Raw genomic sequence first — 17,456 nt, 5'->3', positions numbered from 1 at the left:
TGTCAAACATGCTGAATCCAGAACAGATTTTCTCAAAAGGAGACCTCATCCCCCAGGGAATGTAGACAGTTTACAGCAAAAGTCTAAATTATTGCCAAAAATATGCTGCTTTTTTTTTTTTTTATTTAAATACAGTCTAAGTTGCTCCTCTTAGACATTCCACCAGCGAATGCAGGCACTGAAGATTTTTCCTACTGGAGCAAAAAGGCAGCAAGGAGGACTAAATATCCATATCCAGCTCCTTGGACTGGGGCATCCCACTCCAGGAATACCCTCAGGAAGAGGGAAGAGAGAGGCCAAGAGCTAAAGCCTGAGCTATCTCTGAGCTTCCAGCATGACTCGCAGCCTCGGGGCCTGATCAGCTCCTTCCAGCTAAGGCAAGAATGTGGGCAATGTCATTCATAGTGGCACTTGGGAAGATGCAGGCATGGGAATCCCTGTCCCAGGAGGGTGACAAGCCTGCTGCCAGGAGATGCTCTCATTCCTGCCCAGCTCAGGTTTGCTGCCATTTTAAACGAGCTGAACACCCCATTAAATATGAGTGGGTTTTTTTTTTTTTTGCTGCACTGTCTGAGCAGCCCAAACTCCCGTTTCTGAGAGGATCTGCACGAGGCCAGCCTGGCTGGGCTGTTGCAGGGCAGGATTTCATATCTGAGGTGCAATTTTCCTCACCCAACCGCTGTTGGGGCTTTTATGGCCCGCTCCCTTTGAAGTGGGGCAGCCGCAAGAGTTCAATGTCTACCTGCCACTCTCAGCTCCCTCACTTCCTCCTCCCTTTCCCAGGGAGGGAATCATTCATTCCCCTGGGCAGAAGAATTGTCCTGCCTTGGCCTGGCTGCTGCCCCAGGATCCCATCCCTGCAGCCAGCCAAGCCTTCTGTTGTTCTGTGCTCAAGTTCTCCATTTGCTCCCCTGCTTCCAGCATCCCTGCACAGCAGTTTATTTTTAGCCCAGCATTTTTAGAGCAAAGCCCAGAAGCAGCACACTTTCAGTGCCAAACAGAATTCAGCTGTGGCTCTGATGCTGTCAGCTGACAGCAGGACACTTGGGTGGCTTTGGTGGCCACTCAAGCCTGGTGTCACTCCCTGGGGACTCTCCCAGCTGCACACACACCAGTGCCACAAGGGACGGTGACTCTGCCACTCCCTGGGCAGCTCCTTCCACAATTCTTTCAGGGAGGAAATTCCTCCTGATGTGCACCCTAAATGTCCAGACAGAGAGCCCAGAGCTTGCCCCTTGCAGGTCCCCACAAATGTTTGCAGTTTGGGATCACTGCTCACAGCCAGCTCCAGGCAAAGGGGAGATCCTTGCTGGCTTCACCAGGTGCTGGATCGAGCCCTTAACCACCAACACAGACAAGGAGAAGTGCCCCAGTGTACAAAGTGAGGCTCCTGCCCAGCTTTATCATCAGCTTTCAGGGGCCAGAGGTGGTTTTCACTTTCTAAATACTTGCCTTCTTTTGACTATGGCTTGTTGTTTCAGTGCAATTATAGAATAAGAGAATCAGATCCAGCAGGAATCACCATCACCTTTTTCTGTTGACAGAACACAACCTGGCAGAGGCAACAGCAGTAAGAGACACCCAGACACAGCAACTGAGAGGAACAAAACCGTGTAATCTGTGTAAAGCCACCCAAAATCTGCAGGGGTGGCTCAGAAACCTGCACAGTAAAAGCCTTTTCTACTCTCAACAGCTCACAGAACAAGACTGCAATGACAAGGCCATCTTCTCCAAGGCACAAAGCAGCCAGCGACAGAGCCACGCTGTGCCCTGAAATCACATCAAGCCTTTTTGCCCACTGACCCAGAAGTCTCCAGCCTTTCTGCAGGTTTGATAATTTATAACACGAAACCTCAGATTGCTTTTCCCTGTCACAAGCCGGTGGTTTTTGCAAAGCTTCAAGCAGGAAGTGTTTTGCCTAATGTTAAATATTTCATTCACTGTTATGATTAAGCCCGTCCTCAAAGCTTCCATCTGAGGCTGAAGAGGGATGAGCAAGGGGATGAAGAAAAGCCTGACAAGGAGAGGCAAACACAGCCCCCAAGGAAGCAGCAGGTACCTACCATGTACAATCAGAATAAATACTCCTTTCTAGTCCTCTCCCTCCTCCTTTGATCATGCTTCCAGGTCAATATCTTGTGAGAGGCAGTCCTGACTCAAATGTATCCTTCAGCCTCCACCAGGATCTGACAGCAGGTATCACTTGTGGAAATAAATAAGTAGAGAACATTTCCTCCCAACCAAAGCCTATTTGACTCAAACAGGAAATCTGTCATGGTTAGGAGAAATGCACAACAGCATCCACATGGAGAGAAATTTATTTTATTTATTTTTTTTCCCATGCATCAGGTAGTGAGGAAGAACTGCTTTGCACTGGGAGCAAAGACAGGCTGAGCTTTGCAACAACCCAGCAGAGACCCTGCCCACATTCATGGAATTATTAAGGTTGGAAAAAACCTCTAGGACCATCGAGTCCAGCCATTAACCCAGCCAGGTCTGTTTCCTTCCCTGCCCCTGAAGATGCTCCAGCAGCACAAACCACACTCAAACTGCACCATAACGTTGTTATAAAGGTGTGAAAAATGCAATTTTTCCTCACTTTTGTGCACATTATTTGAGCAGAGAAGCAAACCTCGCCCCTCCACACGCACATGGACCTGCAGTAAAAGGCAGCCCATGTTTTTGGCTCTCCAGGAGAACCACCTGCGTGGAGGATTTTACCAGAATCCACCACAAACAGTAACAAGAACCAGGTAACTGTAGCTCCCATGGGGGGAAATGTAACCTTCCAAATGCCTTGAAAAACACTCCTGAGAATTTCTTAGGAACAGCACACACCAGGACTAATTCCTTTTTTCAGGCTCACATTGAAGACCCTTTTCTTGGAGATGAAATTTTGAGGACCCTTTTCTTGGAAAAGAAATTTTGTCAACACAACCCCAAAACCAACCTGAGCATGATTTTCCCTGAGCAAATGCAACATCAGCTGTTCCTGGAGCACATCAGGAAAATCCAGGGGCAGCAGAAGGATGTGACAGCCCAGTTATGAGTAACTGCTATTCCTCCAAGTGGAGTTAACACAAATTCTATCAGCAAACCAATGCTCACGTGACAAATGGAAGTTCATTTCACAGGGAACAAGACACAGTGTACTAATGCTCCCAGAATTTAACTGTAATTAAGTCTCGCTGACAGACACCTCATTAAAGCACCACTTCTCCAGAAAAAATTAATAAAGTGAATTATTTCCTACGTGTGAAATATCAGGGTTTTTCACTGCTCATGAAAGATACATGGAGTTCAGTTCAGCTGGATGTCACTGCTCCCCGGAATGAAGGAGTGACACGCTTAAAAAGACATTTAAAACAACACATTGCTGTGCTGCCAAAACCCAGGCTGGGATGCTCAGCCCTTGAATGTTATTTTATCCAGTGATGGCAGAAAATAAACCCCCTGAAACACAATTCTTCTTCCAGCAGATACACAGATAGATGAAATAACTGGCTTGTTATTAGAAAACCAAACTAAATTAAGATAACCTAATTTTGGCCAAACTAAAAAAGGATTCTCATGAGCCAAAGATCCAGTTTTCAGATTGCAACTTTTTGGGGTTTAAATGCTGCTTATGGGATGAACAAAGGTTCAGCCACTGATGAGGGGGGCAGAGGGCTGAGTGTGTCCAGGCCCACGAGCCAACACACATTCATTCCTCTGCTCTTGGAGGCACATTTTAATCAAACTTCTCTGAGGTAATATCCAGCACAAAATGAGCTGAAAAACATGGAGCTGATCAAGATGTGCCCAGTAATGAACGCCTGAATTTTCAGAGGGGAAGGCCAAGCTGCAATTCCTTGCAAAGGGAAAACCACAGAAGCTTTCCAAGAGATTTTACAGCCTTTTTCTAATTGTTCCCTTTTTCAACATCATTATGCAACCTCCGTGTGCTTTCCTGCTTCTCTACCCCCCTTTATTTCACCCATTCTCCCCGCACCAACTTCTCCTAAACGCTCTGAGGCAGCTCCTTTAAGACAGCCAGAAATACAGCGCAGATTTTTCTCTCCTCCTCCTCCTCCTCTCAGTTTAAACTGCCCAAATCTTTCCGGTGAAGAAGCATTGCCCAAAATCTGCTCGCTATTCAAGCAGCCCTGGCAATGACAAGCAGCACTTCATGAATCATCTGTTATATATTGCCTTATCAACACGGTCCACTGCAGGAGAAAGTAAACCTGGCCCACTTGGGCCTTGTGCATAACACAATCAAAATGCAAGTGGCATTAATTACAGGAGGGCTCTGAGGAGTTCCCTCATCCAAAGATCCAATATAGGCTATATATATATATATATATATATATATATATATATATATATACACACACACATATATATATATTTGTTTGGTAATTTATATATATTTTTATATAGGCATTGTGGGGTGATTTAGGTTGCCTCAAATACATATTAAAAATTATTTGTATTTATATTTTTATATATTCATATATACAGGCATCTTGGGGTGATTTAGGTTGCCTCAAAAACATATTAAAAATATACATATATTTATTTATTTATATATATATTTATATATATTCATATATATAGGCATTGTGGGGCAATTTAGGTTGCCTCAAATACATATTAAAAATTATCTGTTATTATATATATATTTATATATATTTATAGGCATTTTGGGGCGATTTAGGTTGCCTCAAATACATATTTTTAAAAATATATATTTGTTTATTTATATTTATATATATTCATATATATATAGGGGCAATTTAGGTTGTCTCAAATACATATTAAAAAATATATTTATTTATTTATTTGTATGCATTTATCTTTTTATATATTCATATCTATATAGGCATTTTGGGACGATTTAGGTTGCCTCAAATATAAATATATATATATATTTGAGGCAACCTAAATCACTCCAAAATGCTACCAGCCATTTCCTCCCCCACTACACACAGCTTTTACTTTAGTATTTTAAAAGATTAAAAGACTGTTTCCCCCTTTTACTGGTTACCAATATTGCCATATTTCTAATCATTAAAGCAGACAGCATTAGTGTTTCTGCTGTTTGCCAGCTTCAGCTATTTGAGGCAAACACACATATTTATGTTGGTTTTTTTTCCCCAAGCTCAGCAAGTGAGGGGAACCTTGCACTGCTCTGTTTCCTTGCATGACAGTGGAGCATTGGCTTGCTTGGACTGGGGAAGCTGGAAGCAAAGGTAAATGGAAGAGAGCTCAAAACTGAAATGCAATTGTAAATTCAGTGACAAGACAAATCCCATTGGCTTCTCTGCCCACTGAAACACATCCTTACAAAAGCACAAGCTCAAGGGGATCCAGCAGGACTCTGATAAAATCTAAACCCATGTAGACTTGTTAGCAGTATTGAAAAAGAGGATGGAAAAGTGATGGGAAAACTGGAAACAAGCTAAAGGTGAACTGGCAGAGCAATGAAGTAGAATGTGACACCACTGAAGAAGCCAGCAAGAAGAATACTTGGCAAATATTTAACAAATGTCATTACCAGTGGCCCAATAAAATGTTCAATTAATATTTCCTTGTGGTTTGGGACAAGCTCTGCCATTTCAAACAGGCCAGCAACAGATCCCACTGAGCAAACAAACTCCTTTGTGTATACTCAACCAAGTACTTTTACTGGTACAAGACCAGTGAAATACAGTCCCAAGAGCCAGGGGGTCATATTTTTTTAATATAAAAATATAAATACACAATGCCAAGGAGGAGGACACCAAAGAAGTGTTTTAACCCAAGGTTAAGCTGGCACAGCTGGGCAGGGAGCACTCAGGTTCTCAAAGCCTGGAGGGAGCATCACTTGGGTAACCCCACAGCACATGGGGACAGCTGGTTACAGGGACCCTACAGAGGCATACCAGCACAAAGGGAACCTGAAAGATGAAGGAAAACTCCTGAAATATTTGATTTATCCCATCTTACGTATTTATGAGCAAGTTAGCCTCAACACTTGGCTTGCAAGGTGTTTGGGCACTCCAGGTACAGAGAGTCTGCAGCTCCCCCTGATTTGAAACCTGCAAATGAACCTCGAGGACAAGCTCCAGGTATACTGCAGCAAGTTTCTGGATCACAGATACACCTTCAGCTGGCTTTAAAAAGCTTCTATTCCCCAGAAAGCACAAAGCTTTTGAAAGAGAGATAAAGAGAGCAAACTGAGCTAAACCCACAGGCAACTTTAACCTTTGTTTTGAACAAGTCCTGCTCCTCACCCCTGCAGCACCATGGGTTTAAGGTTGAAGACTCAACTCCAGATTTTCAGCAGGCTATAAACAGGCAGCTCCTCTGCCCATGGGAGGAAGGAATCTCCCCTGGGAGGGTGGGCAGGCCCTGGCACAGGGTCCCACAGTAGCTGTGGCTGCCCCTGGATCCCTGGCAGTGCCCAAAGCCAGGCTGGACAGGGCTGGGTGCACCCTGGGACAGTGGAAGGTGTCCCTGCCCATGGATGGGCATCAAGGTCCCTTCCAACCCAAACCATTCCATGACTGTATGGCCAGGAGAAGCACAGGCACTGCCCATGGGGGCTGCAGTCACTCTGCTCAAGCTGCTGCTCTCCAGAAGTGGGCAAACCACAAGGCTGGTGCTGAAAGCACAACAACCTGACAAGCTGGGCAAAGCCTCCAACCAAAAATCATCCCTCAGCTAACACAGGTCCATGGGACGTGCAAACCTTCCCAGGCCAGATGCTCCAAGGGCTCAGGAGGCAGCCTGGAGTTCAAGCCTTCAAAGATTTGGGCAAAACACATTTCTGCAAGACAAGCCACTGCCATCTGCACCTACCTAAGTATCTCCTGTCAGGTCCTGCCACCAGGTAACTTCCTCAGGAGTTCATCAATCCCCAGGTGTCTGTAAACACACCGCTACTAGTTTAAGAAAAAACCCTCATTCTTGTATTTACCTTTTCCTGCTGTTACTGCACTGCTGTTTTTTACCTTTTCTGCATTATTGGGACATTGCCTGTGAAACATAAGCACAGGCAAGATTAAGCAAGAAACTATCCTTAGTGTTTTCATCTACTCTTGGAATGGTTTGGGTGAAAAGGGATCTTAAAGGCCACCCAGTTCCACCCCCCTGCTATGGGCAGAGACACCTCCCCTTATCCCAGGCTGCTCCAAGCCCTCTCCAACCTGGCCTTTCTTTATTTTCCTGGTGATTCACCATTAAAGGCAAGCAAGAAAGTGAAACTAATTTCTACTATGGAGGCCACAGGCATCCCACAGCAGGACCTGTGTCTCCTCCACCCTGGAAACTCCCTGGGCTTCTCAAGAACTTGGTAACTCACACCTGGCTGCTCTCCTCTGCTTTAGGATAGTCCATTTAGCAGATTTTAGGAGGTGGCAGCACACAGACACAGGCTGCCCACCAGACATCTCCTCCCAAGGGAGCACAAGCTTTTCCATGCCTTCCTTCCATGCCTCCATCCCGCTGAGCAAACGACAAAATTCTTCTGGTGTTCTGAGCTGATTTCCAAAATGCTTTCTCTAATCTGTCTCCTTCCTAAAGCTAAGTCCTGAAGCAAAACAAACAAACAAATATAAAAACAGGGTGGCAAAGTTAAAATTGCGAAGATTTAAGGATATTTTTCCCCCTAACTTTAGGCCACCAAGTGCACAGCCTAATATCAACACCGGGAATCTGTCAGATGCACATGCAAAAAGGACGGAGGGGGAAAAAGCAGAGAATCCTGGAAAGCTGCATCTTCCACATTTCACTTTACCCAGAAAATCTGCAGTCACTAAAACTTACTCTAACTGGGTGGCATTTTACATTTCCAAATGTAATTGAGTGAGCGTGTTGCCATGGCGACAGCAGGGTTCTGCAATAACTTTGTTGCCTTGTAATTGCTGTATATTTGTATACAAGCAGCTGAGCTTTCTTTAATTCAAATGCCCTCAACTCTTTCCAGCGAGGGCTGCCGAGCGACGGCGGCGGCTTTTTAGGCTGAGAACTCTCAACAGCGGTGCTGGAAACATCAGAAACCATTAAAACTCAGCGCCGCGACCGACCGCATTACACACACACACACAGAGAAAAAAACACCCCACCAAGAAACCCGGCCAAGAACCAGATTATTATATAAACTTCAGAGCTCCTTAGCTTTTAAAAATGTTGCCGTTGCAACGACAGCAACAACAAACAAGAAGGAAAAGAAGCACGATTCGGATAATTAACTCCAGGTAGATTTGGCAGCGAGCGGAGCACTTTGAGGGCAGGGAATAAACGCGGCGCGGGTCCCATTTATTGACAGGGCGCAATACCAGCAAATCCAAACGCTTTGGCCAGGGGATTATTCGCTCGCCGTGGTCCAGAACAGCGCTTGCTCCATCTCCCCGGCCTCCGAGCAGCGCTGCGAGCACAAGGGGATGCGGCTGTGGGAAAAGGAGCTGCCTGGTGGGAGAGAAGCGGCAGGACGGCAGGGAGCCACAGCCCCGCCGCACGCCCCATCCATGCCAGGCTTTTACAAGGCATTTTCACACCCTCCATCCACCCACACCTTCCCGACACACATCCCCACTCCTTGCGAGCGTTCGTGGAGCTGTAATCCAGCCCGGAATATGAGGCAAGGGCTGGAACACGAAACCCTCCCGGTACGGGGCGTCAGCGATTTATGCCAAAACAATTTATTGACAGGCAAAACCCCCAAAAACCCAGCGCCTTTCCCTGCCGCGGAGTGGGCGCACAGCACAATTACGCAAGTGCTTCGAGGCAAGGGCAGGTTCCCTTCCCCTCCAGCCGCTGCCCAGCACAGACAGCGTCCAATTTATTGTTATGTAAATCCATCAGCCCCGCCGAGCTGTCACCGACACCCCGGCGGGCAGCGTTTTTTGGGGGCAGCGCGCAGCATCTTCCCCCTGATAAATCCCTGCAGCAAAACCCACACGCGGCTGCCGGGCAACACCTCCCTCCCTCTCGCCAGCCCCGGAGCTCGCCTCTTTCTGCTTCATTTCGCCCCGAGCAAGCCGAGCCTGCCGGTTTCACCGAGCCACACGTGGTGTGTCCCCCCTGGAACCCCCAAACCCGGAGCTCTGCCCGCGAGGCTGCAGCGCTGGGCCTGGGAGCCGGGATTGCCACGGCCGGGCTCCCCGAGAGCAGCACCCCCGGTTTGCTCCTCCCGGGCACAGAAAAAGCCATTTTGGGGCTTTTCTTGCAGGAGGAGCCGAGCGCCGCGGGGCCCGAGCCCGGCAGCCCCGGACTCAAACTTTCCGCAAGTCCCGCGTTATTCGCGGCATAAGGACGAGGGAAGGAGGCGCGGGGGGACACGATGGAAGAACCGACCCCGGGCCGCGGCCCGCCCGGGCGCCGCAGGGCCCCGCCGCGGGCGTCGCCCCCGCCGCAGGGCCGCGCCCGCCCCGCCGAGCCGCGGGGCCGGGCCCCCGTGCGGCGCTGCCCGCGACCCGCCGCTCGCTCGCCTGCCCCGCCGGTCACTCACCGCTGCCCGCATCGCCTCGCCTCGCCCCGCACGGACCGAGCGCCGCCGCCGCCGGGGGGACGAGGCGGAGCCGCGGCCGCCCGGGAGGGGCGGGGCGAGCGCGCGGGGGGGGCGGGGCTGCAGGCGGTGGCGACCCCGCCCGCCCCATTCACAAAAAACCGGGTCCCGCGCGCTGAGTGGGCGGCGGCGCTGCCCGTCACGCCCCCCGCGCCCCGCCCACCCCGCCCGCCGCGCCCGGGCCGGGCCGATGGCGCGCAGCGGCCCCGCCCCGCCCGGCGCGACGCCCAATCAGCGCGCGGCCTGGGGCGCCGCGCGGCTCAAATCCGCCCGCCACCAGCGCGCGGGCGCTTGTGATTGGTCGCGCCAGCTGCCCGTCACCTCCCCCTCCCACGGCCGCGGCGCAGAGGCGACCAGCGGCCCCCGGGAGCGGCCCCGCCGCGCCGCCAGCCCGCCGGGCGGGGAGGCGAGCGGCCTTAAAGGGCCCGCGCCGTGGGCAGCCCGAGCGCGGCGGCAGGGGCGGCGCGGCTCGGCGGCGACGGAGCGCCGCGTACTGACCTGGGCGGCGGGTGAGGCGGGGACGCTGCGCGGCGATGGCACCCCAGGCGCGGAGCGCGCCACCGACGGACTCAGCCCGTGACGGGTTCCGCCATCTTGGAAATTTTTTTAGATGGGCAGTCACGTGGTGCAACCATTTTTTCCTTGCGGCCAATCAGCGGGCGCAGGTTATTTATAGCCGCGCGGAGGAAGGGGGACCAATCGGGCCCCGCCCCTCGCGCCCCCGGCCACGCCCCGTGGCGCGCGGCCCGTCGCCATGGCGACCGGGGGCGGGACAGGGGCCGCCATGTTGGTCCCCAGCCCGCGGCCCCGCCGGGATCGGGATCGGCTTCGGCTTCCTGATCCCCCCCAGCTCCAGTGGCCACAGCAACTGCGATCCGTACCGTGTAGACGGTATTGCGGTAAAACGTGGAACTTTGGGGTGTTTTTACGCCCCAGGTTTCCGCAACCGCGATCCCGCTCCCTCACGGGCCGGTCTGTTTTCCGCCAGGTATCGCCTGTAACAGCGAACATCTGAGGCGAGGGCTGAACGACAGAAAGGGCAAGGCATGATTCAACATATTTGCCTGAATTACCGAGTGGAAATAAAAAAATAAAGAGGAGTTTTCCGGCAATGCTTCCCTCTATCCCCGTTTTCTCAGTGATTGAATGATTCTTGAGTTGTACCTGGAATTACCCCATTGAACTGACACATCTCGCTTCACTCGTATTTTGTTCACTCACGCAGTGCCCAAAACTCCCCAAATCCTGCTCCCAAACATTCCTGATGATGGGAAGGAAAATATTGCAGTGTTGGGTGCAAGAAGTTCATCCTGTGGGACACAAATAGATGGGAACATCCCAGCAGCGATGTGTTGTCCCATTATTTCTGTTTCCCAGAGGAGCTGTGGCTGCCCCTGGATCCCTGCAAGTGTCCAAGGCCAGGCTGGACAGGGCTTGGAGCAGCCTGGGATAGTGGAAAGGAGATTTCCTGCAAAGCTTCCAAGGAGTTTCTTCCCATCCTTGCCTAAGGCAAGCTGAAACATGACATTCCTTATTCACAGGCAGCCATCCCAGCACGCTTCTGGTGGGTTTGATTAATTGGCTCTTGCTAAATTGTTTTTAAAACTTCCAGATTTCCCTTATAGAAAAAAAAAAAAAAAAAAAATGAACTCCTGTCATTCAGCCATCTGGATTTACATAAATTCTGGGACCTGATGGGAATTGCTAACAACTTTGTCCCTCTCTCAAATTCTGCATATATGTGGTAGTATATAAACACTGCTCCTTTTCTCTTTTACCTTTTTGGACATATTTACCACCTGTGTTTTCATTTGGAAGGGTCACCCTTACAAAAACCCTTGGCACTTTGACCAGATCCTTGAATTTTTGGGGTTTTTTTCCAGGCTGTCGACAGGCTCCCAGGAAATGGTGACACTTCCCTGGAATGCACACCTGAGAGCACCACTGGCATTAAGAACAACCAACCCTTCTGCCTGAAGCCAAAGCCCTTTTTGTTCCATTTGCAGCTTCTTGGGCTTGTTTGTTGTTCCTTGGCTGCTGAGGTTTCCCAGAGTTGTCCTGCCCTCTTTATTGTTCAGATGGGCGGGGGAACGTGTGCATCAATAACGTCCCAAATTATTTTTGAGTGCCTATGGGTGGAAAACCTTCAGGACCAGAGGGTTACCAAGGCAGGGCAACAGCTCTGCTTCTGGTGGCTGTGGCAGCCAGGTCTGCCCTCCCCTGTTTCCCCATTTCTGCTCCAGCCATGGCAGGATTTGCTCCCAAACCCTTTAAACATGGCTTACAGCCAACCCAGCTGCCTTGCCTCCCCGCACTGCTGGACCAGTTTGGAAACAGGAAACGAGAGGAGAGAGCTGTGCCCTGGAAGTTGCCATGGAGTGGAAGTTCTACCTTCAGGTTTTGATTGATGCTGTACCTGTGGCTGTGGGTGTGAGTACGTGTCTCTATTAATACCCAGTCTAGGCTAACCTGTGCATAATGGCAGAAAATTAAACCTTTGTCGTTGCTCATGGAAATTAGAGCTCAGAGATTCGCAAGGGAAAGGCTTCTTGCTATATGTTAAATCCAACATATTGGCTATAGCTGTATATAGATTGTTTTTACTGTATTTGAGGCTGAAAAACTTACTCAGAAGCCTGTTGGAGCAAAAAATAAAAATCTAAAATAAAAACCAACACCCTGGCAGAGCTAATTCATAAAGATTTAAATAAAAAGCAATTACAGAACTTCCCGCCTACCTCCACCTCATCTTTAGCTGAACTCCTTGTTTGTCAGGAATGATTCCATTTTTTATGTTCTCAAGCAGGAAACAGCCATCACAACACTCCAACTAATTTCCCTCGCTAGTCACAGGGAGCTGCAGAAAGTAAAAGAGGGTGCTTCAGCTTTCCACTCCAACCCTGCCGCTCCACAGGCTAAAAAAAAAAAAGAAAAGGAGGAGAGAGTTAGGAAGAGAGCCAGCAGGAACTTCTTCTGGAGCCCAGACACCAAAGATATTCTCCAAGTGGCAGTTCCTTGCAGAAAAGTCAAGCCTAGGCACAATTTCCAACCTGCTGATGGCTCCTTCTTCTTCCTCCTGATCATTCAGTCTCCACCACTGACCTCCCTTGGTTTTCCTGCCCCCTCATCACCCTCCTGTGCTTTATCTCCCACTCCCTGTTCTCCATCTGTCCCACTGCTTTACTCCTTTTTGCCATCAAAAGGAAAACCCCGTCACACCCACACAGCTCTGATGGGACAGGGAATTTTAAATTTACATTGCCCCCTTCTGTGTTTTCCTCCAGCACACCTTTCATTGCGGAGTTTTTGTTCTGTTGTTAGTGGTTTTTCAATGCTGGTGAGTTTTGCTTCAGCTGGAACTCCTCCCTCTCTCCTCACAGCTCACTGTGAGCCAGAACAAGGTGGTTCTCCTCCACTTCTGAGCCCCCCACGCCTGTGCTTGGCTGCAGGAGCCAATTCCCAGCTTGTCTGCACACCCCACACTTCATCAAGTCTGCAGCACTCAGGGCCTGAAGAGCTGAAATCCCAAAGCAGTGAGAGCCAAACTCTTGAGAAACAAGTTATTGCTGTTGTTTTGGGCAAAATCAAGTCCCTGTCCCCTGCCTGGGGGGAAGAACAAGCAAGTGGAGTTCAAAATGGAGGTCACAAATGTAAATTTTGCTTTCTTCTCATATTTACACTTCATTTTTGCTGATGGAGATACACTGGATTGTTATGGCAGTCATTTCACAATGACTGAGTACAAAACACCTTTAAAATAAAACTGTTTGTTGAAGTTTGTTTTCAATATTTTTCTGGATTTCTATCAACTTCCTATTTATTTAGCAGCTATGCTCTCAAATATGTTATGGAATATCCTGACTTGGAAGGGATCCACAAGGATCATCATTCCTACTGCAGAGAGAAAAATTGTTCTGTGGCCATTACAAACCACTGCCCAAAAGTTCTTAGGGTGTCATCATCCCTCCAAATTAAGCTGAAGAATTAAGAGCATGAAAGGAATCTCTTTTCCCCCTCAACTGTTTTTTGGTTTGTTTTTTTTTTTTTTGGTTCAGTCAATTTTAGTAGCAATTAAGGCTTAAATTGAGATGAAAAGCAGAAATAAGTCTAAAATGAATATGGAATCTTTGTGAAATCGAGGCTAAAATAACTGTTGGATATGCTTAATTTATCAGCACTCATTTTCCCATTCTTAATATTAAAAATAAGGGAAATGTGCATCAATTTGTTATATTTCTTTTCATCCATGGCAGCTGCTAGGAGAAAAATGTGGGGTGTGTCTCTCTATAGTGGGAACCTTCAAGGAAATATTGATCCATTTTTCTATTCTGTCTCTTTCAACCAGGCAAAAAAAAAAAAAAAAAGGCGTTGTCCAGGGTGAAAAACAATTAAAATCTAAATAAATGTAAGAAAAATATGACAAAGAGAAAAAAAAAAAAAAAAAAAAAGGAAAAATAGAAATAAAAACATTTGCAGCCTGGCCCCTGGGTGTTGGTTTTATGTGAAGAGACTGACTTGCAGCTGAATGACGAGTAGGATATTTTTCTGCTGAAATATTGATAGTAGATTACACTAAACCACAAACTATCTCCAGAAAGCCCATCATTTCTAATCCTAATGGTGTTTTCTTTCCCTTGGCTGACTACTACATTCATGAGATGATGGCTTTATTCTATCTGGGGGAAAAACTTTTTACCATACAGCTAAATTAACTTGTCAAAAGACTTCAAACTTCGGAAGCTTTTACAGCCCGATTCAAAGCTATTATTCAGGATTGAATGAGAAGGCTGTGGACTTTAAAAGCTGGCAAAGAAAAAAAAAATAAAATAAAAATTTCAGCAGCATTCAGGAGTTGAATGGAGCACTCACTTTTTGTTCAGGTTGTGTGTGTTTCATTGAGCTGTCTTGGAAAAAGCTGGATTTTTGTATTTTAAAGCAAAATGCTTCTTTCTGCTGCTCTGGAAGCGGTGACCCAGTCCATGCTCTTTCACACACACTTGGTTATATTTAGTTTGTGCCAACCTAAATAAGTGTCAACCAGCTTTCCAGAAATGTGGGGAGCACAAAAGAGAACGGCCAGCAGCTAAATTGAGGCAGAACGAGAACACAATTAGACTTATTTTTATCCTTTTCTTTTAAAATCAGATCACAGACTATCTTACAGTCAGCTACAGCTTTCTCATGCAAATAAAAATGCCTGGCTTGAGGAGCAGCAACTTTCAGATTTTGCAGACGAGGAGCAGCTGGCAGAGCTCGTGCTTGGAGTCTTTCCTGTCGCGGATCCAATCTACTGTGGGACAGATCTGGAATGAAAAGCCAAGCCGCCAATTGCAGCCCCCAGAAGGGATCCCAGGGCTCTCTGGAACTTGCAGACACGTTCAGGACGTGGCAGGATGGGATCCACCCGGGGAGTGGCCTTGGTTCAGCCCTGAGTGCTCTGGATGCAGCAGCCTGGGGCTGCTCCACAGGGAATGCTGAGCACAGGAGCAGTCCTTAAACACAGCTCCTCACCAGGGCCTGCAGGGAGCTCCTGCTGCCCCACCAGGGACCCAGAGCTCACTGTGCTGTTCAGAACCTGGATTAGAGTCCCCTGGAGACGTAATGGAGGTGCCCAGAGCCTGCAGCATCTTGGAGTTCAGAGCACACCACCACTGTATGGAGGATCCAAGTGCACATCGCTCTTCTGCCTGCCAGGTTCCTCCTCCATGGGCAGGGACACCTCCCACTGTCCCAGGCTGCTCCAAGCCCTGTCCAGCCTGGCCATGGACACTTCCAGGGATCCAGGGGCAGCCACAGCTGCTCTGGGCACCCTCACTTCCCTTATACTAAAGAATTTCCTTCTAAATCATCTTCCCAAGATCTGAGCTTAGATGGGTTTTGAAGGAACCAGCACCAAGGTGTTTTAGAGCTTGGCAGTCCAGAAGCCGCTTGATTGCTGCCTTCATAACAAGGTCCCAAGATGATCTCACCATTTTAAGCACTTGGCACTGAAGTGGCACTGATAGATGATGTGTGCAGACAAAATTGCATGGACCTTTCAAATTCCCAACTATTCCCTCCTTTGTTTTGCTGCTCTAAGGATTGTTTAATCTCATTTCATGTGGGTCACAGCATTTCCAGAATAGCACTATATATTAAAAACCACCTATGCTTTGCATCTAACAAAACCTCAATTGACCCGTTTTCCCTTTCCTATGGCAAAACCAAAACCAAATTTGGACTGGAATCCACTAAAGCACTAAAACACCTCAAATTTTCCCTGCCTGCTTATCAAGGAGCAAGGAATGTTTTCCTAATCCAAGTTCCTTCAATGAGATATCTTAAAAATTTGTGTTCCTTACGAGCACCTTCACTGAGTTCTTAAAAAGCATCAGAGCAGAGCAAGATGTGCCAGCAGCACTGTCAGAATAGCACCAGTGGCATCAAAATAATGAGAGGAATGTCTGAAAAGTCTGAAGGGTTACACTCAAACCCTGTTAAATAGCTGGGTGGGACTCTGGAATCCAGCCCTGATACGTTGTTTAATAGAAATGCAAGAAGTGAGTGCTGGCCCATTAATGATAAAAATAAAGTTTTAGAATGTATGAGGATGAGAGGTCAGAGGAGTCAAAAACCTCTGCAGCCCTAGAAATGTCTGTGTGACTCTAAAACACAGGCTGAAAGGAGAGCTACTTCCCTCTTCCAGGGTCACAAGGCCTCTAAAAGACCAGGAGGTCCCTCTAGCTTTCTTCCACAAGGAAAAAAGAAAGAAAAAAAAGGCAGAGTTCCCATTCTGCAAAGGAGCAGATCACAGAAACCCCGTGGTTTCCTGGACTAGATCCAAGGACAGGACAGACAAGGATGGGATGGAAACTCAAATGGAAGAGTTGTTTTTAAAAAAGCAGCAAGGCCATGGGGAGCAGCCCAGAGCTGGAATGTGAGGAGCAGATACAGGGATTAATAACACCCACAGTGCAGAATGAGGGCTGTGTACCCCTCCTTTTGGGAAAGGAAGGGTTTCCACAGGCTCCTCTAGGGGTGATGCTGCAATTGGATGTGTGCACAGCCTGGCAGTGGGGTTGGTTTGGGATTTCCATGCCCACTGGGATCCGAGGAGATGAAGCACAGATGAGGCACACTCATCCTCATCAGGAGCTGCTCGCCAGGTGTTCTGTTGCACATTAAAGGCTGAGTTATCAGCAGAGCCTTTGTCTTGTGTCAGGATAAGGGGCAGGATGTGTTCTGCTCGTACACAAAGACCAAGGAGCAGCAATCACGTGGTGGGCCAGAACTGGGATGTGCTTGTGTGTAACTGCACAGGAGACAGAAGGTGTTGGGGCTTTTTTCCCTGCTGGTCAAAGGAACCATAGAATCCTATCCTATTTCACCCCCTGCCATGGGTAGGGACACTTTGCACTATCCCAGGGTGCTCCAAGCCCCATTCAGCCTGGCCTTGGCATTGCCAGGGATGGGGAAGCCACAGCTGCTCTGGGCACCCTGTGCCAGGGCCTCACCACTCTCACAGGGGACAATTCCTTCCTCATGTCTAATCAAAATCTATCCTGCTTCAGTGGAAGCGTTTCCCCTTGTGCTGGCACTGCAGGCCCTTGTCCCAAGTCCCTCTCCCATTCTCCTGGAGCCTTTTTAAGCTGAAATGGGCTCTAGGCTCTCTCCAGAGCCTTCTCCCTTCTCTCCAGGGTGAGCACTCCCAGCCTGTCTCCATAGGAAAGAACACTTTTTATCACCTTGCTGTTGGTAAAGGCAGACAAGTCTTTCAGGGGAGATTACTTGTTAAATTATCCACAGTGCTGCAGATGCTCGGCTCTTTATTTTGGTTGTATATTTCAAAGAACAATTTCTCCAGCAAACAGTGCAACAGCTGTGGCTGATAAAACTCCTGGGTGCCATCATTATCCTTTTTCCTGATAGAAACTGTCACAGATTT

At 48.3% G+C, this 17,456-nt stretch overlaps 1 protein-coding gene across 3 annotated transcripts in view; it reads right to left on the bottom strand.

The window, feature by feature from the left end:
* HDAC4 (histone deacetylase 4) overlaps positions 1-10,188 on the bottom strand; it is a 178,880-nt gene extending 168,692 nt beyond the window's left edge. Inside the window, exon 1 of one of the 3 annotated variants that reach the window (XM_074548851.1) lies at positions 10,031-10,188. The gene's annotated coding sequence lies outside the window, so the exon portion shown is untranslated. Of the gene's footprint in view, positions 1-8,303; positions 8,490-9,475; positions 9,612-10,030 lie in introns of those variants that run through there. The other 2 variants (XM_074548853.1, XM_074548854.1) reach the window with 2 other exon arrangements.
* Positions 10,189-17,456: the final 7,268 nt, after the last annotated feature.

This window comes from Zonotrichia albicollis, chromosome 10 (genome assembly GCF_047830755.1).
Source record: "Zonotrichia albicollis isolate bZonAlb1 chromosome 10, bZonAlb1.hap1, whole genome shotgun sequence".
In the NCBI taxonomy this organism is placed as follows: Eukaryota; Metazoa; Chordata; class Aves; order Passeriformes; family Passerellidae; genus Zonotrichia; species Zonotrichia albicollis.
Note: the sequence above shows the minus strand (reverse complement) of the source record. Positions and strands in the feature narration are given on the sequence as shown.